Source organism: Ursus maritimus, unplaced genomic scaffold (genome assembly GCF_017311325.1).
Source record: "Ursus maritimus isolate PB19 unplaced genomic scaffold, ASM1731132v1 scaffold_16, whole genome shotgun sequence".
Classification (NCBI taxonomy): domain Eukaryota; kingdom Metazoa; phylum Chordata; class Mammalia; order Carnivora; family Ursidae; genus Ursus; species Ursus maritimus.
The window spans coordinates 54,606,446-54,634,432 of record NW_024424008.1 but is presented as its reverse complement, the minus strand read 5'-3'; the positions used below and the strand labels follow the sequence as shown (position 1 = coordinate 54,634,432).

The window sequence follows — 27,987 nt, the reverse complement described above, 5'->3', positions numbered from 1 at the left end:
TCATTTTTACCTGAAGACTTAAAACAATTACTATCTACTGTCTCTATCATTTCATCAAAAGGATATTTTAAAAGCAAAGAAGAAAGAAAACCTTTTAAGCTTAAACAATTTAGCATTATAAAAACTTGCTGTTTTTTCTCATTTCTCTTATCTGAAATTTAGAAACCATTCTCTTGGACCATTATGAACAACATAAAACAGAGGTTCTTAGCTGAATTTGTGGAATAGAAGTTGGAGCGGCCGTGAACGTGGGTAGGGAAAAATTACAGCTTCATTTTTACTATCCTGTATCTGAGATGTAGCATTTCCTTCAATTATGAGTGTGACAACAAGCTGCTAGTATGAGCATGACCTGTGATTTTTGTCATCAATGGAAATCACAAATATTTTCATATCACATTACAGTTGCTGTAGGTATCTGAAATGTCATTTACACCCACCACTATTTTGAAATTACAGAAGCTATTAGATAGCCCCTGGAAATGTGGGATCAGTCTTCCAGAAGAACTCTCCCCCTCTCTAGCGGGCCACTGTCTGGTAACTCTGTACATGGGTAGGGCGGCCACTGGGCAGTGAGTTAGAGTGTTCTCTTGGGGGCGACCCACACGTTCTAACATTCCTTAACTGTAAATATTTATGGATCAATATGCAGAAGGAGTTGAATCATTTTCATAGTTTGCCCAAGTTTTGTCCATCTGAATTGCTCTAATGCAAGTTTTTCACTCTCCGTCGGCAGTGCAGCCTTTGGTGACACAGACGAGTTCAAACATGTCTGATGGCTGAGCGGACTGTCGAAGTGTGAGATTTAGAGTAACTCCTTGTGATCGCTAACAGATTGCACCGTGACACGGGTTATGCACAGTGTGGTAAGCTCTGTGAGCAGTGGAAGTCCTTTCTCTGATTTATTTTTCATTTTTACTCTCTGTTTGCACAACGTTTGTGTTTTGAAGTAGAGTCTTGCACGCACAGTATATTCTTCACATGTTGTTCTTATGTTTTGTTCTGTGAAAATGCCACACATTTAAAAGAATACCTTTGTGGGAAACAGTGACAGTATGAGAAATGAGGACCATTATTTCTAGAAAGTCACAGAGAGTCACATGAAGCAATAGCTGAATTTCAAGAACAGGACTGTTGAGCAACTGTCTAATCCCCTGGTCTACGCAAAGGTGAGAAGTTGTTACCAGGGCAAACACTCTGGCTAATCATAAAAACTCCCTTATTTTACTTACCTTTCATAAAATTTAATGAATGTTTTATACTTAACTTAATTAACATACAAATTATTCCCTCCTATATAGCTTTATCAAATAAATGACTTAGGAACCATAAACAAAATATTACATTTCAAAGAATGTCGAAGAACAAAAATATTTTAAGCTTTATGTATTACTTATTTTTTACAGACCCAGTTTATCTTGAGCTGGCAAAGAAAAGGAGGGTATGATCAAAACTGTGTACCCGGTTTCTTTACATTAGTGAAGGGATGGGACATAAAAGCCACAATGACTTCCCTACTATTGTGGAAAGATTCTTGAGAAGGGAGTTTTGAAGTCAGGAAGAGAGAGTCTCTCATGTCTGTCAATCTAGAAAATGCATCCAAGGAATTGAAGAGCTTTGTGTGTATGTGGATGAAGAAAGCTCAGTTTGAAAAAGTCAAGATACTTCGAAAATGTGGATTTGCCGTTTCATGAAAACTTCTTCTGGAAGCACTCCTGAAGTTTCTTAGCAAGTGCCAAACAAGAAGGCTCACTTTACTGGAGGAAGTTTACCAAAAGCCACACGCACTGGGCATGATGAGAAGCAGGGAAATGACTCTCTAGTCAGAGGAGCTGCTTCCATGAAGAACGGCTGACATATTTTGAAGTGGATTATGGAGGGATTGGCAGCCCTGCCACTCCCCTCAGCAAGCCACTCAATGAAACTATAGACCTCTTTCAACATAGCTGCCTCCTTGTTTTGTTCATGATGACCCTGCTCACGTCAACAAAGAATTCTTGTGTTTTCACTTGCTGCATTTAACCCAGACATATTCAGGCTTTTCAAAAAATCCTGGGAGAAGTTTTGTGGGCGATCATAAAAGTCATCAACTTCATCAAAAGCGTGTCTCCGAATCATGTATTTTTACAGGGTGTGTCAAGAAACTAGAAAATGAGGGGCTCCTCTAACTTAGAGAAGCTCACTGACTTTGAAGAGGCAAGTTTTACTTTTTCTAATAGAAACAGAAAATCCTTTCTTGGAGCACTTTGAAAGAAAGAATTTTGCCTGTGGGTTGGTTCGCTTCCTTGGCAGGTATTTTTGACCATAGGAATGAGATGACTCTTAATTCTCTGATGTCACCATTATGGATGCCTCTGAAAACATTCTGAGCTTTCTTGGCTACACGGCTGACACGAGGCTGACATCTTTGCAAACTTTCAAGTGCTTTACCTCAATGGAGCTGAGTTACAAAAGTCTGTCAATTTCCTTGAAAAGAGTAATCTACAAACACCTGGAAGTACTTTAGAACTCTCTCAAAGGTTATTTCTATCTTGATGGTAACAAAATTGAACCCTAGCGTTCTTTTTCTTTCTGATATAAATTGAATCAGAGGTGTTGACCTAGCCAAAGATGAATTCATTGATCTTAGGACCACAAACCCACTATAACTAGAGGTTCACTAAAAAGCCTCAGGGAGTTTTGGTGGTCGTCAGGAGACACTTATCTTTGTGAAAGTGCTGTGGAGGCTTTAATCACATTTTCAACACTGTATCTTTGAGGCTTGGATTTTCAACATCGTCACCAAAAAAAAACATATCAAAATCAACTGGATTTCTAACAGGACATGCTTATTATCTTGAAAAAAAACCATTCCACCATTTTATGTTCTTATTTAAGGTAAGCCAAAGCAGTCTTTATGTAGGGTTATCTTTAAAAATTAAAATTTGATTTTAACTGGACTATATTTCAAATGTAATTTTTTAAAATGCAGCACAAAGAAGCAAATCTATTATTATAGCAAAGAGGATTTTAAAATACTTTAAAATACTTTAATATTATTGCAGCGTATTTAGTTTTTTTTTTTTTCCTTTTTTCTTTTTTTGTAGTCCTGTGTATTTACAGGTTGAGAAACATTATTCTGAGAAAGGTCCATAGGTTTCACCAGACCACCCAAGTGATTCTTGGTATAAAAAAAATAAAGAAGCCGTCCAATCTGCTCTCAAGTTCCTCAAATGTGGGAAAAGGCGGATCTGGTACGTATTCTGGTGCAGGCTGGAGAAGTGAACTGCTTCACAGAGGGCTAGACCAGCCACGAGGCTCCGTGCTTCCAGGAAAACCCATTGAAGGTGACAGCTTTGACTGTCTGCCCTCTCATGCCCAGGACAAGGGAGGAAGGGAGAAAGTAGCCCCATATAAAAGGCACCTCTTCTTTACTTCCTATAATAACCGATTGTAGGAAACTGGCTCCTTTTCAACCGACGCTCAGGTCTTGAAGAGCAACGCATTACTGAGTTCTTCCTGAGAGCATGGAGTACAACGTGCTAAGGCTCCAGAGAAGACAACCATGTGCTTCCTTCCCTCGAGGAATTAATTTATTTGTGGAGACAAAACAAGTGCGTAAAATAAGGAGAATTCAGTGCAAGGCTAGGTGGTATCTTGAGAAAAACCTGCTTGTTAGCTTCTTTACTGTAGCATTCCCAGAGTCTCAAATATTGCTTGGCACATAACCTGTGCTAGAAAAAAATCTGTTGAATGAAAAAATTGGTGACTGAATTTCAAAAATATCTATTGTTATGATCGTAACACATGTTAATTAGCAAAACCTTGAAAATTCAGAAGAATATAAAGAAGTGAAGAAGTGGAAAAGACGAAAACAGCCAACATTTTATAGATTTCTTTTTTTCTAAATACATATGCACGACATGCACACATACTCACACTACTTTTAAAGAACAGAATAGGGACCTGAGTTTTATGGCCTGATTTTTTTCTCTTAAAATTATATTGTGAACATTTTTCTGTGTCATTAAATATTCTTCAGAACATTATTTTTAATGGCTTCGTCATATAGTATTTTATAAATAAATCATGGTGTAGCTTATTAACCACTTCCCTGTTGTTGAACATTACTGTTGGAAAGATGTTGTAACACCAAGAGCTGCGTTTATGTGCTGCTCGTTCTGTTACAAGTTTGTGCTGAGCTTTTTTCACCTGTATACATACTCTCATTTCATTTCATTCTCACAATAATCCGATCAGGTGGCATTCACTATACCCATTCTACAGAGGGTGAACCTGAAGTTCAGAGGAGTAATGTGTCAAAAGTCATGCTGCTAGAAATTGACAAATCTCGGATTTGAACCCAGGTCCTGTTTAATGTCAAAGTCCCAACCCTCAGATGTCACTCCAGACTGCTCTGCCAGCACGTGCTTCATTAGGCAATCAGGAAGCTGAGAAACCTATTGGAAAGGTAGGAGGAGTTCTAGGAGAGGGGGGCATGGTAGCAAGCAGAGAGATGCTGAGAAGGAGGGGGTGTTTTCAACATGCACAACCGTGGAGATGTCAAGATGGGTAAGACCAAAGCAAAAGTCACAGAGTCTGTTTCAAGAGAGGCTTTGCAGAAGTGAGATGAAAGGGGAAGGTGCATCCCCAACTCAGTGCTCCTGACTTCCTGGCAGTGGAGTGATGAATCCACTCTTTCATTTCTTCCTGATTCAAGAGTCATCTGACAGCCTTCATACAAGTGGCTGAAGGGAAGGTGATGTGGAAAGCAGCAGAGGGCCACTCTGTAATTAAGCATTCCTGCAGCGCCTCACATGTGAGCAGTATCAGAAGGGAGCTTGGAGGCTTGTCAGAGATGGAGGGCAGTGACACCAGCCCATAGGGCAGGCAGAAATGCAGGGCGACCAAAGCAGCTGTCTGGGCCTTGAATGGAGCAGCCCTTTGGTTTGGGCAGGTCAGGGACCAGGCTTAGATGACCACCTGTACTGGTGTGCTTGGGACTTCAGGGTTTCCCTGGATGCAGGACTTGCAGGGTTCAAATCGGGAAAGTCCCAGGGAAGTCCCTGAGCTGGGGCTCATCTACTAGGACCGGTCCATGTGGGTTTCTTGAAAGAGTCATCAGTGGCCCAGGATCCAGGGCTGTCTGCACATGCTCACCTCACCCCTCACTCTTTCCTCTTCTTTGCAGCTGTGTCCGCCAGTCACTGATGACCTATGTCCTGCCATATTCTAGGAGCCACGTTCAGTCCAAGTCACTGTATCTCTCATCTGGGCTCTTAATGGTCTTCCTGCTTCCAGCCTTGACCCACAAGTCTGCTCTCAACCCAACAGCCACGGTGATCCTTTTTTATTTTTCTTTTCACTAAGGAATATGTATATACAGTCAAATTCACCTGTATTTGTATACAATTCTGCATGTTTTGACACATCCAGTGGTTTAACCATCAGTGCAATCAAGATAGAGAACATTCTTCCACTCCAAATAACTCCCCTGTAGCCACTCTTTCCTTCCCTTTCCCAGCCCCTGGTGACCTATGACTTGTTTTCTGTCTCTCAACTTTTGCCTTTCAGAATGTTATAGAAATAGAATCCCGTACTATGTAGCCCTGGAGTCTGGCTTCTTGCACTTAGCACAATGCACCTGAGATTCATCTGTGCTGTTGTGCATTGGTAGTTCGTTCCTTTATAAGGCTGAGTAGGGTCCTATCGTAGGGATACTCCATTGTTGTTCATCCATTCTCCAGTTGAGAGATGTCAGGTACTTCCCTGTTTGGAGGATATATGAATATCATTGCTCTAAAATTTTACATACAGTTTTTTCTTTGTAATTGTAAATTTCCACTTCACTTGGGTAAATTACCTGGGCGTGGGATTGGTAGGTTGTGTGGAAGAGACTGCTGAACTGCTTTCTGAAATGGCTGTGCTATTTTCGTATGCCTCCCAGCAATGAATGAGAGTTCCAGATGCCCCGCATCCTCCCCAGGGCTTGGGGTTATCAACTTAAAAAAAAAGTATTTCTGCCATTTTACTAGATGTGTTGTGGTATCTCATTGTGGTTTTAATTTGTATTTCCCTAGTGGCTAATGATGTCGAACATCTTACTGTGTACTTACTGCTATGCAAAGTGTCTGTTCAATTCTTTCACCCCTTTGAAAAATGGGTTTGCTTTCTTATTATTGCGTTTTGAGGATCCTTCATATATTCTGTATTGTCCTTTATCAGATACGTGATTTGTAAATATTTTCTCCTAGTCTTCAGCTTGTCTTTTCTTTCTCATAACAGTGTCTTATGAAGAGCAGAAGCTCTTTATTTTGGTGGTCTTATCTATCACTCTGGTATTCTATCTAAGAAATACTTGTCTAGCCCCAATTCACAAAGGTTTGCTCCTATGTTTTCATCTAATAGTTTCATAGTTTTTGATTTTACATTGAGGTGTATGATCCATTTTGAGTTAATTTTTATATAAGATGCAAGAAATAGATAGAGGTTTATTTTTTAATTTTTATTATTTTTTTAAAAGATTTATTTGTTAGAGAGAGAGAGAGAGTACGCAGGGGGAGCGGCAGGCAGAGGGAGAAGCAGGGTCCCTGCTGAGCAAGGAGCCCAATACAGGACTGATCCTAAGACCCTGGGATCATGACCTGGGCTGAAAGCAGCTGTTTAACTGACTGAGCCACCCAAGCGTTCCAAGATTTGTTTATTTTTGCATATGGAGGTCCCAACTGTTCCAGCACTATTGGTGGGAAAAGACGATCCTTTCTCCGTTACATTGCCCTTGTACCTTAGTTGAAAATAAATTGCCCAGCTATATGTGGGTCAGCATCTGAATTCTCTGTTCTGTTCCCTTGATCTAGACATAGAGGTGGGCTGGCAATGTTTGAGAACTGGCTCTTGGGGGGAGGTGCGGGGGGAGTTCCGATTTGTAGTGTTTGCTCATTTCTTTTTTTTAAATGCGGTCACGGTAGACAATTTCAAGTGACCAATTTGACACCAGTCAACCTGTAAAACTCCTAAAAATGTAACATTTGGTTCTCGTGAGCTGGTATGAGCCAGCTCCAGCACAGTGCTTTGTCTACCCTGTTTTCCAATAGCACACTACCTGAATCACTGAAGCGTTATATTTCGTCTTAAAATCAGGTAGTGTGATTCCTCAAACATTGTACTCCTTCAGAATTGTTTTGTCTATTTTAGTTCCTTTATCTTTCCATAAAAACTTTTAGAATCAGTGTATTGGTTTCTGCAAAAATTCCTGCAGAAATTTTGAGTGAAACTGGCTAATCTATAGCTCACCCTGGGGAAAACCAGTATCTTAACGACATCAAGTCTTCAAGCCCATGAATAATCTACCTCTCTATTTATTTACATCTTGAAGAATTTCTTTCCAAAAAAATAAAATGAAATAAAATTTCTTTCATTCGTGTTTTCCAGTTTTCAGTATACTGATCCTGTACATGTTTTGTTATGCTTAAGTATTTCACAGTTTTGGGGTACAATTATAAATGGTATTTTTGTAAATTTCAATTTCTAATTATTCATTGATAATAAATGCAAATTCAACTGCTTTTTTTTTAATATTGACTTTGTGTCCTGTGATGTTGCTAAACTTGCTTATATTGATTTTAGTAAGTTTTTGTAGATTCTTCGGGATTTTCTACATGGATAATCATGTTGTCTATAAATAGAAACAGTTTATTCTTCCTTTCCAATCTTCGTTCACTCCTTCACTCATTCAGGCATTTCACTGGCTAGGACTTCCAGTGTGATGATGAATAGAAATAGCAAGAGTGGCCATCCTTGCTTTGTTCCCTACCTCAGGGAAAAAGTATTCACTCTTTCCCCATTAAGTATGATATTAGCTAGAGGTTTTCTGCAGTTGTTCTTTGTCAGGCTGAGAAAAGTTGCTTTCATTTCCAGTTGGCTGAGAGTTTTTATCATGAGTGGGTGTTGAATTTTTCTTTTTTTTTTTTTTTTTTTTTAAAGATTTTTTTATTTATTTATTCGACAGAGAGAGACAGCCAGCGAGAGAGGGAACACAAGCAGGGGGAGTGGGAGAGGAAGAAGCAGGCTCATAGCAGAAGAGCCTGATGTGGGGCTCGATCCCGCAACGCCAGGATCACGCCCTGAGCCGAAGGCAGACGCTTAACCGCTGTGCCACCCAGGCGCCCCGGGTGTTGAATTTTTCAAGTGCTTTTTCTGCATTCATTGATTATATGGTATTTGTTGTGGGTTGAATTGTATCCCTACCTCCACACACAAAATATATGTTGAAGTCCTAAACCTCAGTTCCTGAGAATGTGACCTTTCTGGGAAATTGGGTCCCTTCAAGTGCGATCAGGTTAAGATGAGGTCATACTGGATTAGAATGGACTCTAAATCGAGTGAGTGGTGTTCTTATAAGGAGAGACAGATTTGAAGGTACAAGAGAGTCTGCTCTAAGACTGTCTTCTGGCTTCCTGGCTTGTAAATGCATCCGTCCAGTCTCTGCCTCCATCTGCATATGGTCTTCTCCCCTGGGTGTCTGTCTCCAGGATCCTTTTCCTTTTTTCTTATAAGGACATCAATCATCAGATTTATGGCCCAACTAAAATCCAGGATGGTTTTATCTTGAGATCCTTAACTTAAGTACATCCATGAATACCCTATTTCCAAGTAAGATCACATTCATGCTACCAGGGGTTAGGACTTGGACATATTTTTTGGAACTACTGCTCAACCCACTATCTATACCAAATAAATTCACTTATTTCTAGTTAAATTCTATCTCTCTCCAAGTAACATGAAATTCCCACAAGGTTAGGGAGTTTTGTTTATTATAATCATGTCACTGCTCTATTTTCTGTACCTAGAATAGTGCCAGGCATGTTGCAAGTGTTCAATAAATCTTTGTTGAATGAATAAGAGAATTTCATTTCTTCTTGCTTTAGCATCAGACATGGCCGTGTACCTCCTCTTCCTTGGTTTCTAAGACGCCCCCCCTCCTTTGTTTCTCCTTTGCCTTCTCTGTTTGTTCCTCTGTCTCCATTGTTGGAGGCTCTGCCCCTTATCTTGTGTGTCCCTGGTCTTTTCTGCTGCTCTATTTCTCCTCCCCAGGCAGCTCAACCACCTCTGTAGTCCAGCACTTTCTGGATACAGGTGATTTACATTTCTGTATCTTCACCCCAGCCTTTCTTCTGAGCACATTTCCACTGTTCCCTTTTATTCAAATCCTCCTTATGATTAATGCATCCAACACTCTGACACGTTGTCTCTCTCCTCCAAACCTGTCTTCCCTCCTTCCAGGGTTCAGTACCCCCAACCTCCCAGTCAGCAAAACCAGAAGCCTGGGGTCATCCTTGATTCATGGACATCCTATCAGCGTCAGGTCCTCTCAGTTTTATGTCTTAAATACCTCTTGGACCTGTCCACTTCTCCCCATCCCCACTGCCACAGTCAGGCCATTGCCTTCCTCTCTCTGTCTCTCTGCTTCTTGATAGAAAGCAAAATCGCTCTGCTCCCTCTCCTCCTGAAGCCCTCTAGTGACTCTGAATTGCCTCCAGGCAAGACTGATCCTTAACCTCCCTGTGCCACTCCCGAGGCCTGCTCCTTCCTTGACTTCTGTGATCCAGCCACACTGACCTTGCAGTTCCAATTCACCAACGTCGTGGGGTAGACCTGAGGGGACTGGAAGCGGACCGCCCCCTCAGAGGACTTTCTGATGTCTCCATCTCCACCTGCCTGTCTGCTCCCTGGTTCCCTGGGCTCTGGAAAAATGTGTGGAAAATTGTTTGGACAGAAAACATTACCCCCTCCCCACAAAAATGTCTTAACATGTTAAAGAGGGGGAGCTGTCTCCAAGAGAGATTTTGGGTTCTGTTTTCCTCTCAGGTTGTGGCAGCTTCTTGGAGAGCTTCCATTCTGTCTCTGCTTTTTGGTGTTAATTGTTGGGATCGATGCTGCAGCAATTATGTAATGTTTACTGCAGCCACCACATACCCGAGGCTTGTTGCTAAATGTCACTTTCATGCTCTCCAGTGCATGGTGTGTAATTATAACTTGTTCACTATCTTCTTTGTGAAGGAGGCAGATGCTTTTAGGCAGAAAGGAGAATGGAAATGCATTTCTTCTGACCTTATAAGAGCACTCATTTCCGGAGAGATCCTGGAACACAGGGGTAGGAGCACGACATAGGCTTTTCATCATGCACAGTGTTACCTGCCGGGAGCTCCGCCAGCATCTCCTAAGATGTGCAGGACCCCTCAACTCCTCTCTGCCAGGCCGCTGGGGGGCATGCGGTCTGGGAGCTTGAGATCAAATCCAGAGGCGAAAAGATGGAAGACTTGAGAATCAGAGCGACTGTCAATACAGCTATGAAACAGTTGTCATCATGTATGGGAAGCGTGACTGGAGGAAAGAGCAGCGGGCCGGAGGTCAGGCAGCTTTGGGCATGGAGGTAACTATGTGACTTCGGATAAGTTGCTTGACTCTCTGATTTCACTTTTGTCATCTATCAAGTGGCAATTATAAATCCTGTCTGACTGCCTCAGTTAAACTCAATTCCAAATTATTTATTGAAGGCCTGTTCTATTCCAGGCACTGCGAGAGGCTACGGTAGTGCACACATTCCTGCCCTCAGTGAGCCTACACTCTGGAGCAGGTGTGGCAGAACCTGAGCCACAGGCCAAGTCTCATCTGTGGCCTATTTTTCTACAGCCTATCAGCTAAGAATGGATTTTACATTTTTAAGGGATTGTAGAAAGGAAAGAAGAGAAAAGAAAAAGAATATGCAGCAGAGTGTCAATGTGGCCTGTGAGACCCAAGACATTTACCTGATACTTTGCAGAAGGATTTTTGTTGATCCCTGGTCTGATGCCTGGTGATAGCCGGTTGCGATTAGCCATGTGTGGCCCTTAAGCACTTGACATGTGGCTAGTAAATTGAGATGTGCTGTAAGTGTAAAATAGACATTGGATTTTAAAGACCATATAAAAAATAATGAAAAACATTCCATTTAAATGTTTTATATTGATTATATGTTAAAATGATAGTATTTTGGATGTATTGGGCTAAATAAAAGATGATTAAAATGAATGATATATGTTCCTTCTTCTTAAAAATGTGGCTATTAGAAAGCTCAAAACCACAGAAGTGGCTCACATTCTTTTTCTGTTGGATAGCACTGGTCTAGGCGGGAGTTAGGTATGAGTCGAAAATCAGATCTATTGCTTATTAGTGTGTTATCTGGGCAAATGATGTGACGATGCCTCAATTTTTACTTTCTAAAATTGGAGGTGCAGTAAGAACAGCTACTGGATAGAGTTGTTTTGAGGCTCAAGTGAAGCAATCCATTGAAAGCATTTGTCACGTGCAAATTGTTACACAGATATTACTGGTTATTGTGGTTCAGCCACCCGAGGACACAGGCTGTGTAGCGCCCTCCACCGTTGTTACCTATCCTCAGGGGACTGGCAGCAGGGCTGGAGTGTGTGCCCTTCATCACTCCCTCTCCACTTCCCACCTGCTCCATGGGCTCTCCTCCTGCTGATCTGCCCCCAGACTGCTTAAGGCATTGGCTTGTAACATCTAGAGCTGCTCCTTCCTCCAGAGAGCCTGCATTTGATCTTGGAGACACAAAGGCATCAAAATCCTAATGAACATGCTGTAGGAGAAAGACGTCGTATCAGGAGCGGGGAAATTTGAGTGAATTATAATAAAACCACAAAGAGTAACTAACATTAAAATCTTGCTAAGCATTTCACGTGCATTGTTTCATTTACTCAAAGAACAATAGCGTGAGGACCTGAAGTCCCGATTCTACAAACCAGAAAATTGAAGTGCAGAAAGGTAAAGTGACTTTCCCTGGATCTCTCAGTTGGTGGGTTGAAGAATCAAGGCCTGAACCCACATCTCCTGATCCCACAGAGGTCATTCAGGGTCCTTTGCGTGTCCTTGCAAGGAGTGATGCAGGTAAGCAATGTGGTGCTGTCCGAAGGAGGGTACACAGCTCTGCCCAGGAGTCAGAAGATGGAGATTCTCTCCCCGTGCCACCCCTCATGGACTGGGTCTGACAACTTCCTTCTCAGGCCTTGAAGTCCTCATCTGCAGCTGAGATGGCACTGTCACCTCTCAGGGGTCCCCAGCACTCACATTCTAGGAGTCAGGACGTAAGGCCAAGAGCAGGGATCCTCAGTGTTAGCCCATGGACCAGCTGCCTCAACATCACCTGACAAATGGCTTGAAGATGCAGGTTCCTGGGCCCATGTCTGGAATGACTCCAAGGCCTGCAGAGTGAGGTCCTAAAATTTGTGTTTGTGAAAACCTCTGCTGAGTCTCTAGGCCTATGAATCACTGAGTGAGAGGTTGTGGTTGGCTCTTCCTAGAACTTTGAAATCAGTACTTTCAAAAAAACAGTCTCAGACTGTATTTTCTTCTCATCTCCCATCCAATTTAATTAAGATGCTAATCTTGTCAGCACTAATTTAAAAATATAACCGGGATCCAACCATTTCTCAGCACTTCTGTTGGCCCCCATCACTGTCCAAGCTGCCGTGGTCTCTCACCTGGGCTGTTGGAGAGAGGCAGCACAGTGCAGCAGGTTGGAGGCAGGGGACATGGGTTCAGGACCTGGCTCTGTCACCCGTCTGGCTCAGAATCTTTCCCCTGGTTCTACCTATTTATGATCTGACATCACATTATATATTTTTAAAATTGTCTGCCTCCTACACTAGATTAGATGCTTCATGAGGGCAGGGACTTTCTATCTCTCTCTCTTATTCACTTCCATACCCCTGGGGCCTAGAACAGCGTCTGGCACATAGTAGGTGCTCATTAAATACTTGCTGAAAGAATGAATCAATAAATGAACCCACACCCTCTTCTTCCTACTTGACCCTGCTTTCCACATCGTGAGCTCTAGCTGGCTTCTTTTCTCCTTCAACTTCTCCCAGCTCAGACTGTTCTGTGGTGGGTGGTCTGGATATTTCGCTGTGGTTTATGAAGGCAAAGGAAATTATTCTCTGGAAAATCATATCCTGAAATACACGTTGCTTTTGTACCACATTGGTGTGCACTAATGAATTACATGGAGGAATAAATATTTCTGGACACCCGAGTTGCCCAGGCGGGCCTTTTATCTTCCTTGTCAGGTGGGGTGGAGGCCATCTATTACCCCCCCACTTCCCTTCTGGAATCACAGGCAGGAGGTTGCCATAGGTGCTCCTGCAACTTCTATCATTCATCTGATTTTTCATTTGATCAATAAATCTCTCTCTTACACGGCCATCTGTATTTAATGTATCCAGGGAGTGGGCTAGTTAAACACCTTAGTTAGATGGCCTCTTTGTAGGCAGCTTATGGCCTAGCATTCTCTCTGTGACCCGTGGATTTCTCCCCATAGGAAATAATTCCAAGCTCAGTTCCTTGAGGTGTGAGAGACCAGATGCCAGCCATTCATTTTCCTGGTTCTCCCCTCAGCTCATGCCAGCTTCTTAGCCTAGTCTCCCATGGCCACTTCTCTTGGGCATTTGCTTAACCTCCCAAAGCAAGTGTCAGTAAAATCGAGATCATACTATCCATCTCAAGGTTGTGGTCGGGATTCAAAGTGTCCCTTTTGTAAGTGCTTATCATATAGCGCAAGGGGTGATATGCACAAATATTGACCCACTAAAGTGGCCCAAGCTGGTAAATCACAACAATGCTGGGGTGTTAGAACAAGTGTCAGCTTTGTAGCTGCTGGTAGGTGGGGACACCTGAAGAGTCTTGGAGGAGGGTTGGGGTGGACAGAGTGATGGTAACCCTTGTGAGTTTCAGGGAACTGGCTGTATAGCCAGTATGACATATTTCAATACTGTAACAACACGTATGACTGTACTGTGGAGTCCTGGCTGGCACCTTCTGATGAGCTCCTTGGAGCCATCCACCTGTCCCTGGAACACACAGTCAGGCACCAAAGAAGAGAGAGGCCACAGAATGCACTCTCCCATTACATTAGCTCTCCACTTCTCTTCCTTGTTCCCGGTTCTGTTCTACATCTGTTGTGCCTCCAACCAATCTCACTTCCTCTCCTACTTCTGTTCTCCCTTCATCATTGGATTTGACACTTGACACCACTCTCCTGGCCACACACCTGTCTTCCCTGGACAAGTGGGTCTGCTGCCAGCCCTTGGGGCTTCAGGCTGCCTTGTGCAAATATCCCTTGTGTTTGTCCTTGTCTTGGGGTTCTCTAATCTCAGCTCTAAATGTCAGGCTCATCTGGTCTCAGGAACAAGAAGGGTCTCTGTGCATTCAAATCTCACTTGTCTAAGTCAAGATTCTCTTCGAAATTTGCCTCCTGTGAAAAGTTTTCTCTGATATTCCCAGTTGTCTAAGTGGAAAAAATGAAATATCCAGCCACCCCCAAATGCTACTCAGTCTGAAGCAGGTTGTGACACATGGCATCAGTGATACATGCTATAGGAGCTGAGGAGCATGGAGCAAATGCAGAGAGCCAAGATGTTAAAGAGTTACGCAGAGGGGCGCCTGAGTGGTGCAGTCCTTAAGCGTCTGCCTTCAGCTCAGGGTGTGATCCTGGTGCTCTGGGATCGAGCCCCACATCAGGCTCCTCCACTATGAGCCTGCTTCTTCCTCTCCCACTCCCCCTGCTTGTGTTCCCTCTCTCGCTGGCTGTCTCTGTCAAATAAATAAATAAAATCTTAAAAAAAAAATAAAGTTATGCAGACCTTGGGGGGAATCTTGGTTTGTTCATCTTTGGGTCATCTTGGGCAAGCTGAACTTTGAGTGCTACAATTTCCTTCTCTGAGAAACTAAGGGTCCATGTGGGAATCAAATCGGACGATGTTTGTAAAATGTATAGCACAGGGCCTGATATAGAGTGGGTGCTCAAAATGGTACTGGTTGCCCATTGTCCCATGTCCCATTTCTGTTTCTTCCATGAGAAATGGTGTGACATGGTGGAAAGCACATGTACTTTGGAATCCGGACAGATCTGAGTTCAAGTGCTTATTTGGCTGCCAAACTGCTGTGACCCTTGAATATGTCACCAATCTTTCTGAGTCCCCTGTTTGTAGGACAGGCCACTCAGGCCTTCCTTGTGGTGTTTGAGGGAGTAGTAAAGGAGGCAGATGGTGTTAAGTGCCTGGAGAGTGGCTGGTGTCCAGTAGGCGTTCTACAAGGCTGGTCCCCTGGCTCCCCTTCTCTACTGGTGAGTGATCTGTGGCCACAGTGACTAACAAAGAGAGATGGATCCATGTGCTTGGTAAGGGGTAGCTTTCTGTCCTCATTTTTGAACCTAGCATAAAGGTACTAGAGGAAATGGAATTATTGGAGAACAGTCTTGTTTTCAGAAACGTTGGATAAATTAGGTTACATATTTTATTGTTCCTGAATACTGTGCAATAATTTATTTCCCTCCTTTGAAGATGCCTGTTCCAACACCCCAAAGCAATGCTTTATTTTGTTCATGCTTGATGTGATCAGCTCACCCGATTTACGCCTTGTTCAAATGAACTTGCTTTAATACAATTTTAATTGTTTCTAAGGCTTTAAATTAATTATAGCCATTTCAGTGGCTCCTCTGTGTCTTTGCTGTTTCTCTGTTTAATCTCCATGGCAACCTTTCTTACAAAGAGGGAGTGTGTGCGTGCGTGCTTGCATGCATGTGTGCATGTGTGCGCACACGCATGCGCGTGTGTGTGTGTGTGTACATGCATATTCTGTGCTGGATGTTCACTTCAGTTTGCTTCTAAACTCTGTAATATCTGCTCCTGGGGGAAGGATTCTGGAGTAACATCAAGTGAAAGCTGTTTATCACTTTCCACTGGGGAACAATGCCCAGCCTAGAATATTAGCTGTGAACTCTGCTCCCCTCTCCCTTGCCCCATCTTCTCAGCCTGGAAGCAGCTCAGAAGGAAGACTGTGTGGGTTAGTGCTGAGATGACTTTAGTGCAATGCTCAGAATTAATAAATTAATATTCATGGAGCGCTTCTGTGTGCCAGACAGGGCTCTTTACAAATGTTCGCTGATTTGATTCTTGTAGCCCCCTTGTGAGGCTAGAGTTATTATTCTCACTTTAGAGATGCGGAAAAGGCACAGAGGTTAAGTAACTTGGCCAAAATTGCTCAGCTAGTGAGTGGTATGTACAGGGTTTGATCTCAGGTTTTGCAGATGTCCAATGGCAGGTTCTATTCCCTCCAATCACAGCATCTCACTCCAAAGGGTGGGCACACTCACTTTGCCCGTTGGGGCCTCCCTCTTCCTAAAGCTTTCCTGATAAACCAACCAGCCCACATACCCCTCCTATAATCCCTATGGCTCTCTGTTTTCTGCACTTTGGCCCCTTCTCTATTATCATTTAGATTCATCCCTGGTCAGCTCCTAGAAGCAACTCGAGGCCAAGCTGGTGAGTCTCGTGGTCCCTACTTTCTTTGTACTCAGCATGATGCTCCCTACAATAGTAACAGTATTGAGACAATCTGGGGAAAACCACAGATGGAAAGGCACAGGTGTTTTGGACAGTTATCCTATATTGTAAAAAGGATAGTGGTTATTCCTTCAAACACTGTGTTTTGCTGACCTGTGTAGATGCTGGGTTCCATGTTCAGGTGTGCTTGGGAGAGCAGGGTAAAATTCAATCAGGCACTTTGTGAGATTAACTAATTTCCTGCATGCGGGGGCCTTGGGGCTTTGCCTTTGAAGCACCTGAGAAGGTCACCAGCCATTTCGTGAGAGCTGGCAAGCCCTGGTGTCAGGATGTGGTCTGACTCAGGAAATGGCAGGAGGTCCAGGTCTCTCAGGTTTGGCTGCCCAGGCAGGAAGAGAGGTGAGAGATTAATGGGAAAAGCTATGTGAGGTGAGTGGGAGGCATGGATCTGGGGTACCCTTCATTCCTCCCCTTACTCCATGGGCTCAAAGAATAGGTACCACAGAGGTTCCCAAGGGGAAGTAGGAGAATTTGACAGGTAAACAGAGCTACATAAGGAGACAAGGGTGTAAATCTGTATTTTGAAAAATTATTTCAGCACATACATCCCAGTGGGCACGTGCCCAATCCTTTCTCTCAGCCTGAGGCTGTGCACTGATTCCAGAAGGGCAGCCTTGTTCAGAATGGTACTGAGAGCTTCTCGGTGGGAACAGCCTTCAGGCCTGGCTGGTTTATGAACTGTGGAAGCACGGGTGTTACACCTCATAAAGCATCTCCAGGCCCTGCAGCGTGCAGGTCATCAGCCACCCTCCAGCCCTCTGGAAAGCCTCTCACTTGCCCACCCACATTCGGCCTGAACGTATGTACATTGCTGGGCGTCCCCCCAGCCTTTGCCACTGCTATGGCTTGGTGGCAAAGAATTCTTTGGGTCCTCAGCAACAAGGTGGAATTTGGCAGCAATTTTCTCAACTAGTGTCGCCAGGGCACCTGTGCACCTGGGTTTGTGGCTTGAGGTGGCTTCTGCCGCTGGAGGGCTTCTTTTTGTTATTCTTGGCTCTTCTGCACGGAATGTTCCACTTCCTGAAACAGACAGGTTGCCTTTGAGGGTTGATCTTGGGGGCAATGAGCTGGCAGGGGTCTTGGGCTGACATCTGCTGTTTAGGGTTCAGTTCTGTGATCACCCTGACCTGGCCAGCACATTGGTCTTTCGTGTCCATGGCACATCAATGAACTATCAGTTCAGTTTCCTTGAAGGGACAGTTGACCAGTGCCTCTGCCGGCGTTACCTGAAACTTCCTATGAGATTAGTGGCCAATGGAGCTGCCAGTCCTGGATCTCAGGCATCTGGGTGGGTTATTAAAGTGGTCAGCCTTAGCAGCTTTGCCTGGGAAGTATGGAAGATACCCCCACCCAGATAGACGTCTACAGGAGGCAGAGGCATGGTGCAGATGTCTGGGATTCTGTCATCTATCAACCCCCCCCTTGCAGATGTCTACTCTGATTCTGTCCAGCACCATTGGGACAATTCCCTGATCAGCCAGTTGTACCCAGATGTTGCTTGTGGAGCTGTCTGGGCCATCTTCTCAGCCTCTGGGCCATTTGCACCATGATTTGTTCAGGGAGTAGCAGAAGGGAGGGTTTCTGGAAGATCCCCTCTGAGGCTAGCTAAAGAGAAAAGGGGGTTGTCCTCTTGGTATTTTTGCTTCTCCCTGTCTCTGTAAGCACTGAAAGAGAAAATTCTGCTCCAACTAAGCTGTCCGAAAGCATTTCAGCACAAATACAAGGAAGCACACATGTACAAGTGCATATACACACCAGCACACACACAAGCTCAGTGCTTCAGCGTCCAGGGCTCAGCACGCACTCTCCCCTAGGATGACTCTGAGCTGCTAAAGCTGCCAATGGGTGATGGACAAGTGGCCTCTGGAGTCTACTTCCATGACGATCCAAACCTCTTTTGGCTCAGGGTGATCAAGCAAACAGAAGCTTGGAGGGAAGAGCTGCTGCCCCAAACCCTACAGAGCATGGAGCAAGATCCAGACAAGCTTGGGCTGGGAGGGGGCTTGATTTGGGTACCCCCCAGCCCTTTCAGAACCTTCCTCCCCACAAAATTCTGTTTTGTGCTGGTCATGAGTGGGGGGATGGAAATTCACAAAGGGGAACATTCAGAATAGAAACTGATGCCTTAATCATTTTGTCAAGCCAGATTTCAGATGAAAATACCCTTTAAAATTCCCAGCAAATATGTACCACCTCTGTTTGACCCTCATCCCTTCCTTGGCCTGCCCTTCATCTGGATGCTTCCTCCATCCTGACCCCTTGCCTTTGGGGTGAGGCTCCGGGCACAGGGAGGCTGGAAGAGTCAGGGGTGGGTTGAAAGCTCAGGAGTGGAATGGAAGGGTCTAAAACTAGTCACAGTTTACTCATGTTGTCTAGGCTTAATGATTTTTTTATTGAGGTGTAATTGACATATAACATTATATTAGTTTCAGGTGTACAACGTAATGATCTGACATTTGTATATATTGTTGGCTTAATGATTTACAACACTCTTGCTCCCAAAAGTATCCTAATTTGGATGAGTTACATGATACCTAGTTTAAAGCCCACTTTACTTGTCATTGATTTGCATAACTTGTTTTCATATTATCTCAAGAGGTCCCTGTATCTGAAAGGTTCCTTCAGAATGTCTCATGGCCATCAGCAGAGCTTAGCTCAGGTAGGGAGGTTGGAGGCAGGAGTACAAACGACCTCAAGACATCCCTGGAGACCACACTGGCTTTCTAGGAGCTTCCTGTCCATTTTTACGAAAACCCCCCCCCCCCCCCGCCCAACTATCAAGTCTGCAGGGTACTCAGCTGGTACCGGAGAATGTCGGTTGGCAGTGGGCTGTTTTGGGGATTCTCCTGAACCCCTGAGCTTCCCCAGGCAGCCAGAAACTATCTGAGGGCTCCTGGGCCTGTCCTGGCAGCAGCCTGCAGGTGCAGGCATCAGGGACTCTCAGGAGCTAGTGCAGGGATCTTTGTGGAATACCAGGCCCAGCTGGTACTACCTGTGAGTAGAGCTCTGGGTCTCCTCAGAGAAGATGGTTCATTTTTTTTCCAGTAACTCACAGCTTTGCTGCAGCAGGACTGACTGCTCTACCATTATTAATAGGAAACAAACACATTGTTTTGTTGTCTTTGATTTCTGTATTAGGCTGGAGTCTTCGAGAGCTGTTTAAACTTTAATAAAATAAGAAGAAAAAAATTTCCTTTGGGGCATCTGGCTGCATCAGATTTGTTAATTCTGGCTATGCATTTCCAGCAACAGATAGCTGACCCAGCAGCTGTTCTTCCAGGGCTCGGGGCTGGCTCCACCCTCTATACTGGGAACAGACCCACCCTTGGGAATACCACACAGTTGTGGCTCAGGAGACAATTGCTGCTCTTGCCACCCTTCAATCCCCAGCAGTGAGCAGAAGCCCAGCTGGGGAATGACTTCATAGACATCCAGCTGGTAACAGAGGTTTCCACAGAAAGGGTTCAGGACTAGGGCAGCCCTCACATGTGAGAGGGGTGTGGAATGTCCTCAGAGAGGAGAGGAGAGACACTGGATGGTGAGGGCTTCCAGAAGAGATGGCTGGGGGAGTGAATGTACAGTTAAGTAAACCTCCCTCCGATTTATACCTTATATCACCCTTATACCAGGTGGTAGGGGCGAATTAGCCAGGTAAAATACCCTCACCTTTTCCTCTGACGCTATCAGGATACTTTCTGGAGCACTTCATTAAAGGGGAGCTTGACTCTGTTGGAACAGAGGCTATGCTTTGATTCTGTGAAGATGGCCGTAGGGGTCTTCCAGGTGAGAGGCGACACTCATCTCTATCAGATGACAAGACAGGGCCCTTACTGTGTGAATGAAGAGGAAGGTGGGTTCCACACAGGAGAGCCTGGGAGGCCGACAGCTTGGATACCCTACCCACGTGGATCTCTTCAGAAGATGCACACATTCTTCCCTTCCTTCTCCTACCGAAGAATGAAGGGGGGGGGGTAAACAGAAGGGGGAATGAACCATGAGAGACTATGGACTCTGGGAAACAAACTGAGGGCTTCAGAGGGGAGGGGGGTGGGGGATTGGGATAGGCCGGTGATGGGTATTGCATGGAGCCCTGGGTGTTATACACAAACAATGAATCATGGAACACTACATCAAAAACTAAGGATGTACTGTATGGTGACTAACATAACATAATAAAAAATTTACAAAAAAAAAAAAAAAGAATATGCACACACACACAACAGGTGAAGAAAAGCACTTCTCCCATGCCTTTGAAAGGACACTTAGGGAAGAGTCGGGTTCTTTGAGGAGGACACCTCCAGGGACTTGTACCTGTGTTGGAATGAGGCCATGTTAGACATCTGCAGATATCAACCTAAAAAACGAAACAGCCAGCTATTTTATTAGCAAAATAAGTTTAGAATAGCAATGGAATTGCAATTCGGGACAAGCAAGCTATGGAGGAACCATAGCCAAGTCTGAAGAGACAAAAGGAAGGCCAGCTTTCTTAGGTTTTAGGAGAAAATTGAGGAGGGTTGAACAAAAGTTCATTGGACAAGAACAGGAATTTGAGGGCGTGGTGGTTTGTGCATTGTTGCTGGGGTAGGGAGTGATCTCCTCGTTCCTGCTGGTTCTGCAGGCTGCAATGAGTAGTGTGTGTGAGTGCTCCCCCTTCAGGGCTTCCTGACTCCGTTTTAAATGAGGTTTCTTTTACTTCTCTTCACGTGGACCCAATGCTATTGGAGTGAGAGAGGCCAGCTCAGAGCTTGCCCAGCCCTGTGGCTCCATGTGGGCTGCACACACAGGTGTAAATCCTCTGTGTCTGGACAGATTGGTGGTCTCACCACATTGCATAGCAGCTGCCCCAGAGTACCACGCAGCATATTTCCGGCAAGGAGTCAACCTTTCCCGGCAGCCTTATAATTTAAAAACAAATTGATATGCTATAATTGCAAATGTCTGGATTGTTTGGCCCTGACAGGAATCATCTGAAAGGAAAACAGTCTGGTCCAGCTGGAGGAGGTTGTTTCCTGACAAATGCACTCTGCTAATACGAGGATACTTTTGCATCCTCAGTCCTTCCTCATTTTATGGCAGGATGTTAATTCTGCATAGGGGATTTTTTTATGATTCCTTTTCTTGATGCTTGAATTCCGAATTTCATTTCTCCCGAGAGAGGCGCTGGAATCATCCAACCATCCCCCTCGTCAAAGTTATGGGCAATTTGACCTGCCATTTAGCCATTTCCGGGAGCCGGTTGAGTAGTTCTTTGGGCCATTTCTGCCTTGAAGACAACACAGGGCGTGTTATCGCCCATGCAGATGAGGACCCCAGACTGCTGGCTGGCTAAGAGTGGTTGCCCTTGCGAATGTTATTCTGCCTCCACTGGCTGCTGAAGGTTTTACCAAGTTCACGGACCTAAGCTGGGGCAGGGGATCACTTCCCCTAAGTGACGGATCTAGTTTCAAACAGCAAGGGGATTGAATAGGCAACGAAGGGAGAGAATCAACCACAAAGAATATCATGTTACAGAGAAATTTCCAGAAGCCAGAGTAGGTTCTTCGGCTCTGTCCTGAGTCTAAATTGATAGGGAAAATGTGAGCCAACCCTATGTGTAGTATGCTCCTGTAATATTGTGATTTATAATAAATATATATTTGGTCTTCATCCTGTTTCTGGCCCAGAGACCCTAAAACCCTTAGAATTTCCTAAGTGATAAGAGGAACGGAGGTGAAAGGAATCTTGTTATTCACAACAAGCCCCTTTCAACCACACTGACTTTATGTTAATGAGGTGATTTTTTGGACCGCCTCTAGGTAACCACGGGTGGAAATGGGTTACCAGGGGAACCAACCAGGTGATTAGTAGGTTGGAACTTTCCGCCTTCTCCTTCCCCCACCTCGGAAGAGGGGGCGGAGAAATGGGAGGGGCTAGAGGTGGGCTCAGTCGCTATTGGCCAGCGATATAATCAATCTTGTCATAAAATGGCGCCTTTATAAAAGCCGAGGAGCGCTTCTGGTTGGCAAATGTGGAGGCGGTAGAAGAGCGTGAGGAAGCTGTCCTTCCCATGTGGCCTGAGGTCTCTTCCATTTGGCTGTTCCTAAGTTTCAGTGGTTGCTCCCCCTGGCCACATTTACCGGCCGTTTCGCTTTCCGCAGCTTTACTTATTTGGGGTTTACGGAGGCCCCGAAGCCGGTCATCCTCCTGACGAATAATCAGAAGGTCACTAACGGCCTAGCTGTACGTCAGCCTGCCTGCGTCATGCACCTCACGTCATCCTGTCACGTAGGCGTTTTATCCTGTCACCTCAGGAGAGGAACGGTGAGTACGGGACCACAAGGTATTCTGAGAGAAAGCCTATGCACATAACCTTTATTATAGCATATTGTTTAATTGTATCTTATGACTAGTCATTGTTAATCTCCTGTGCCTAATTTATAAATTAAACTTTATCATAGGTACATACGTGTGGGAAAAAAGCTTATATGGGTTCAGTTCTATCTGCAGGCATCCCCTGAGGGTCCTGGAATGTGTCCCCATGGATAAGGGGGTGCTACTGTGTATCCTGTAATAATTACAGTAAACTGGGAATACACCGGTCGTCTAGTAAGTCGACTGCCTGAGTTCTGTGAGCCACTTCAGCAGATTGATCGAATCTGAGGCGGGGGCGGTGCTGGGAATCTCTGACCTGGTCAGAAACACAGCTGACAACGGTTGGCATCTAAAGTGGGATGGGGGCAGTCTCGTGGGACCGAGCCCTTAACCTGTGGAATCCCACTTGCCCTCCAGGTAGGTAGCATCAGAACTGAGTGAAATTATAGGACAGCCAGCTGGTGTCGGAGAATTGCCTGGGGGAAACCCACGCATTTGGTGGCCAGAAGGATTGCAAGCATGTGGAAGTCAAGGAGAAAAACAGTTTTTCCATCATAGCTTCTAACTTCTTTCATTTGCCAAGCATTTCTGGAACACCCGTAGTGTGACAGGAGCTGGAGATGGAGAATAGGCTGTATTTTTTCTTTCTCCCCTAGGTAGTGGTGAAATTGATCATTTCAATCCAGTGTGGTTATGTGCTCAGAGGTAGGCATAACTCAACATTTTGTGGGCTTGGGGAGTTTAATCGTGTCAGCCCACCTTTGCTGAATTTCTACCATGCAACAGGTTTTATGCTTAGTGCATTCCTCCAACAGTCACATGTGCTGCAACAACCCTGTGTGGCAGATTTTATTCTGCCCATTTTACAGACAACAAAGCTGGAACTTAGGCTAAGTAACAGGCTAAGCGACATAGGTACTAAGAATCAAAGCTGGGATTCAAAAGTCAGTCCTGTGCTCTTTTTCTTTTTTTAGCAAATAATTTCTAATTTTTTAAGAACAAATGCACCAAGGAATCAGGCAATGCTGTCAGCATTGAATACAATCGTGGGCTACAAGTCTGCATACTCCTTTGCAACTGGTCCTATGATAAAGTCTTTCATTTCACCTTTATTGTTTGCTATGACCACCATGATCTTCAAAATAGAGAAACACCCCATCTTTTTCCAGTATGATTTCCGATGTCGAATTACCACTGCTGGATGTACCTTCTTTCTGAGCTCTAGTTTGCCTTTCTTTACTGTGGCCTTCACCATGTCACCCACACCAGCAGCAGGAAGTCTGTTCAGTTGTCCCTTGAACCCCTTCACAGAGATGATACACAGATATTTGGCTCCTGTGTTGTCAGCACAGTTAATCATGGCTCCTACCAGAAGACCCAGGGAAATCTGGAATTTTGTACTGGAGGACCCACCCATCCATGCTTCAAAATCTTGAACGCCAGAAAGGGACCCAAAGTCAGCCTTTGGGTTTGTGTTTCCCACCACCATGGCCTGCAAAGGTTTAGAGAAGGCTTGGGACCCCTGAGGTGAGCCTTGAAATCAGGGTAGGACACCCCAGTGTTAGCATGGGTTTGTCTGAGGGATGTCTGCTCTGAAGGGGTGGTTGGAGGAGACCTTTGCCCCCAGAGCTGCTGTCCTCTTTCCAGCCACTCTTCCTGGCTCCTGCAGGAACACAGGCCAAGAAGACCCAACAGGAAGCTGTGAATCGGTGGCAATTAAATGGAGGAGTTTTGCTGAGATTGGAACCAGCTGGAGATAAGGAGGAAGCAAAGAGGGTCTTTGAGCTGTATCTAAATATAGCCTTGCCGACGTGCTTAATTTTTTCCCCTCACCATTTCATTGTTGACTTTGAAGGATCTCAACTCCCTGGAGGAAATGTTTAAAGCTGGAGAAATAGAGTTTTTCTTCAGTTTGTCTTTTGTGTAAATAAGAGGAACACGAAGCACAAATGTTACACTGGTTCTTATTGATTTAAGTCCTAACAAGTTAAACAGTTTTATAGTTGCCGGCTTAGTGTCTTCTCATGGCAGTTCTGCAGCTAATTGTGGGGAAGGCCATGCCTGAGGTGATGAAACTTAATGCCCTGGGTCCCAGTTTCCTGTGACTTTCCTGTGTCTTTGTCTTTCTACATATTGTTACCTTTTCCTGATTCTCTGTAATACCGTCTCTTTCTCTCCATCATTGTCTCTTCTCCATTCTTTTAAATCTCCACCAATCTTTCCCTTTTGTTCTGTATTCACTTGGGATGCTGCAATAAGTAGAGCAGACCCAGACCCAGACCTCTAGAAGTTTGCAATATGCTCTTTCCATATTGTTCAGTTCAGCTGCTCGGTGCAGCTGGTTGTTGTCATGTCTGCTTTTGTTGCTGTCACCCTAAGGATCTGAGAAGGAAAGAGAAATCATGGTTTTGGTGACCTAAGTACTCAAGAACACATAGCTCACATAGCTGTGAATCGTGGTAACTACTTAATGCTAGGCCAGGGCTTCTCAGCTTGAAGTCTGTGCATGAGCTCCAGGGGGATAAGGGAGACTCTGAAGTGGTAAGCAGGTTTTTAAATACGTGTGCATGTGCATCTTTGGGGGGGTCAGTTTCACAACTTTCATTGTATTCTCAAGGTTGATCATGATCCAGATACTGTCAAGAACAACCCCCCTCCAACCCCAACTAGTGAGGCCCCAGGTGGGGAGCCAGGACTTGAGTCAGAATTTATTCAACTCTGAACAAGGGTTCTTAGTGGTTCTCTCAATCAGGAGCTTTATTTACCTTCTCAGGCCATCAGTGAAGAAATAAACCAATAGCCACATTTGACTTTTCATTCTATCTTAAAAAAAATAATTTCCTTTGTTTTTATTCTTGTTTGTGGGTTGATTTAATACTGAAATATGGGGCGCCTGGGTGGCTCAGTGGTTAAGCGTCTGCCTTTGGCTCAGGGCGTGATCCCGGAGTTCTGGGATTGGGCCCCGCATCGGGCTGCTCTGCTGAGAGCCTGTTTCTTCCTCTCCCACTCTCACTGCTTGTGTTCCCTCTGTCACTGCCTGTCTCTCTCTCTCTGTCAACTAAATAAAAAAAAGCCTTAAAAAATACTGAAATACTAAATTACTGAACTTTCTAATGTGATTGAAAGAGCAGAATATCTTCCTTCTATGAGAAGGATGGAGTTACTATTGCTTTATTGTTTGCTGTATTCTACAACTGTAGAGTTGGAAAGAGCTAAAACTTCATATAGTCCACCTTGAAGCACCAATCTCTGTTGCCTCATCCACAATTTTCTCTAGAGCACTCCCATCAAATGGCCATGTAGCCATTTCCAGGGACAGAGAATGCTGTTTATTCATTCTTCCATTCACCTGTGTCCTCCCATATGCCATGTAGTCTGCTAGGTTCTGGGAATTTGATGAAGAAAACAAACAACACCCTTGTCATCAAGGAATTAAAATTGGCAATCAAAGACAAACATGGAAAAAGTATGAAGAGTTTCAGAGCAGGGACAGCTCTGAGACTAATGGGACCTCTCTGGTTTGTGGGTGGTAACTGGTTCTAGAAGGGTTCCCAGAGCAAGTAATCTCCAAGCTGAGCTGAAGGAGTGGGAGCTAGCAACATGAAGGAAGATGTGGTAGAGGGAGTGTCATAGGTAAAGGGAATGGTACATTCAAGGATCCAGAAATTAAAGTGGAGCAACGCTTAGTGGGAAAAGTGAGAGATTAACATGACTGAAACAGAAAGAGAAATGAATGGAAGAACAGTTTTCATGACAACCCACTTTAATTTTTGACAACACTGAACCAGGAAGTCCTTCCTGACCATTAACCTTTCCATGTATGGCCTTCTGATGCTCCCAGGTAGACAGAAATCTTCATGAGATTAAGACAAACAGCCAGGGGTTTCCTCTTTCCATTGATTTAATTTGGGTGGAACTTTAAAAAATTTTTTGGCCTTGCTGTACCCTTGCTATGCCCACCACCTGGAATGCTGTCCCTAGCCCCATCCACTCCCCTCAGAGGTTTTGTATGTGTTCACTTGTTTACCTCCCCCATCAGACTGTGCTATGAAGGGCAGGGATTATGTCTAATTCTCTGGGGTGTTTGGTGTAGGGCCTAGCACACAGCAGGTGCTCAATTAGTGCTTTGTGGCTGACCAGTGAACAGATGAATGGCTTATATGCTAGTCAGTGATAAATCTTATGAACAGAAGTAAGGATGAAATAGAGACCGGCAGGAAAGCTGGGCAAGTCACAGCAGGAGCTGTCAGTGCCACCTTAGGACATTGAGGTTCTTTCTATGCCATGGATTTCATGGATGTTATGATTACATTTCTTGGCATATATTTTTCTCCTCCAGACTACAGTAGTTCCCCTAGTTATATAATACTCAAATTTAATATCCTAAAAAAATGGTTGCACAACAACTGTAATTAGATTTTGGAGATCTTGGAAAATTTGCATGACCAACAAACAGAACAGCCCAATGTGTCATTCTGCAAAGCCCGGAATGTGAAACTGGCAATAACTACCTTGAAGAGCGACCTTTATACTCTTCTGTTTTTGTTATTCTGTGACTTCTCACTGTTTTGGCTCATGTTGTCTTTTGTGATTATTCTAATATGGTATAGTGCTGTCATAGACAGCCTCCAAGATGCCTCCCACTGTTTTCTATATTTTGGTCTTCATGCAGCTCTTGTGTAATCTACCCCCCCTCACTTGAGCATGGGCTGGAATTAGTGTCTCACAACTGACCAGTAGAATATGGGAAAAGTGATGGCATGTCCCTTCTTAGACTAGGTTATAAATTAGACTGTGCTTCTGTCTTGGGCTTCCCGCTCTCACTCTTACTCATTTGCTTTGGGGAAAGCCAACTGCTATGTTGTGAGCTGCTCTATGGAGAGGCAGAGACATGGCAGAGAATGAAGGGAAGCCCCTAACCAACAGTAAGCAAAGAACTACAGTCCATGAGGAGTTGAATCCTGCCAAAAGCATGGAAGAGAGCTTGGAGATAGATTCTCTCCCCAGTTCTGTTTTCAGTTGAGGCTGCAGCTTCACCTGTCTCCTTGATTGCAGCCTTTGAGAGACCCGGAGGCAGAGGTACCCAGCTAAGCCACATCTGGATTCTAGACCCATAGGAGAGATGAGAGAATAAAAGATTCAAGCTTCTAAGTTTGGGATAACTTGTTATTCAGCAATAGATACCAGTACAGATTTTGGT

At 44.4% G+C, this 27,987-nt stretch overlaps 1 long non-coding RNA gene and 1 pseudogene across 3 annotated transcripts in view; one reads left to right on the top strand and one right to left on the bottom strand.

The window, feature by feature from the left end:
* The window catches only part of LOC103662380, a 116,951-nt gene extending 105,246 nt beyond the window's left edge, over positions 1-11,705 (top strand). For all 3 annotated transcript variants that reach the window (XR_005835079.1, XR_005835080.1, XR_568432.2), the window contains 7 exons: positions 163-252; positions 737-866; positions 1,029-1,169; positions 1,407-2,877; positions 3,087-3,233; positions 5,171-5,318; positions 10,039-11,705. This is a non-coding gene — a long non-coding RNA (uncharacterized LOC103662380). The remainder of the gene's footprint in view (positions 1-162; positions 253-736; positions 867-1,028; positions 1,170-1,406; positions 2,878-3,086; positions 3,234-5,170; positions 5,319-10,038) is intronic.
* Positions 11,706-23,802: 12,097 nt separating this feature from the next.
* Positions 23,803-24,204, bottom strand: LOC103662528 (annotated as a pseudogene).
* Between the last annotated feature and the right edge of the window lie 3,783 nt (positions 24,205-27,987).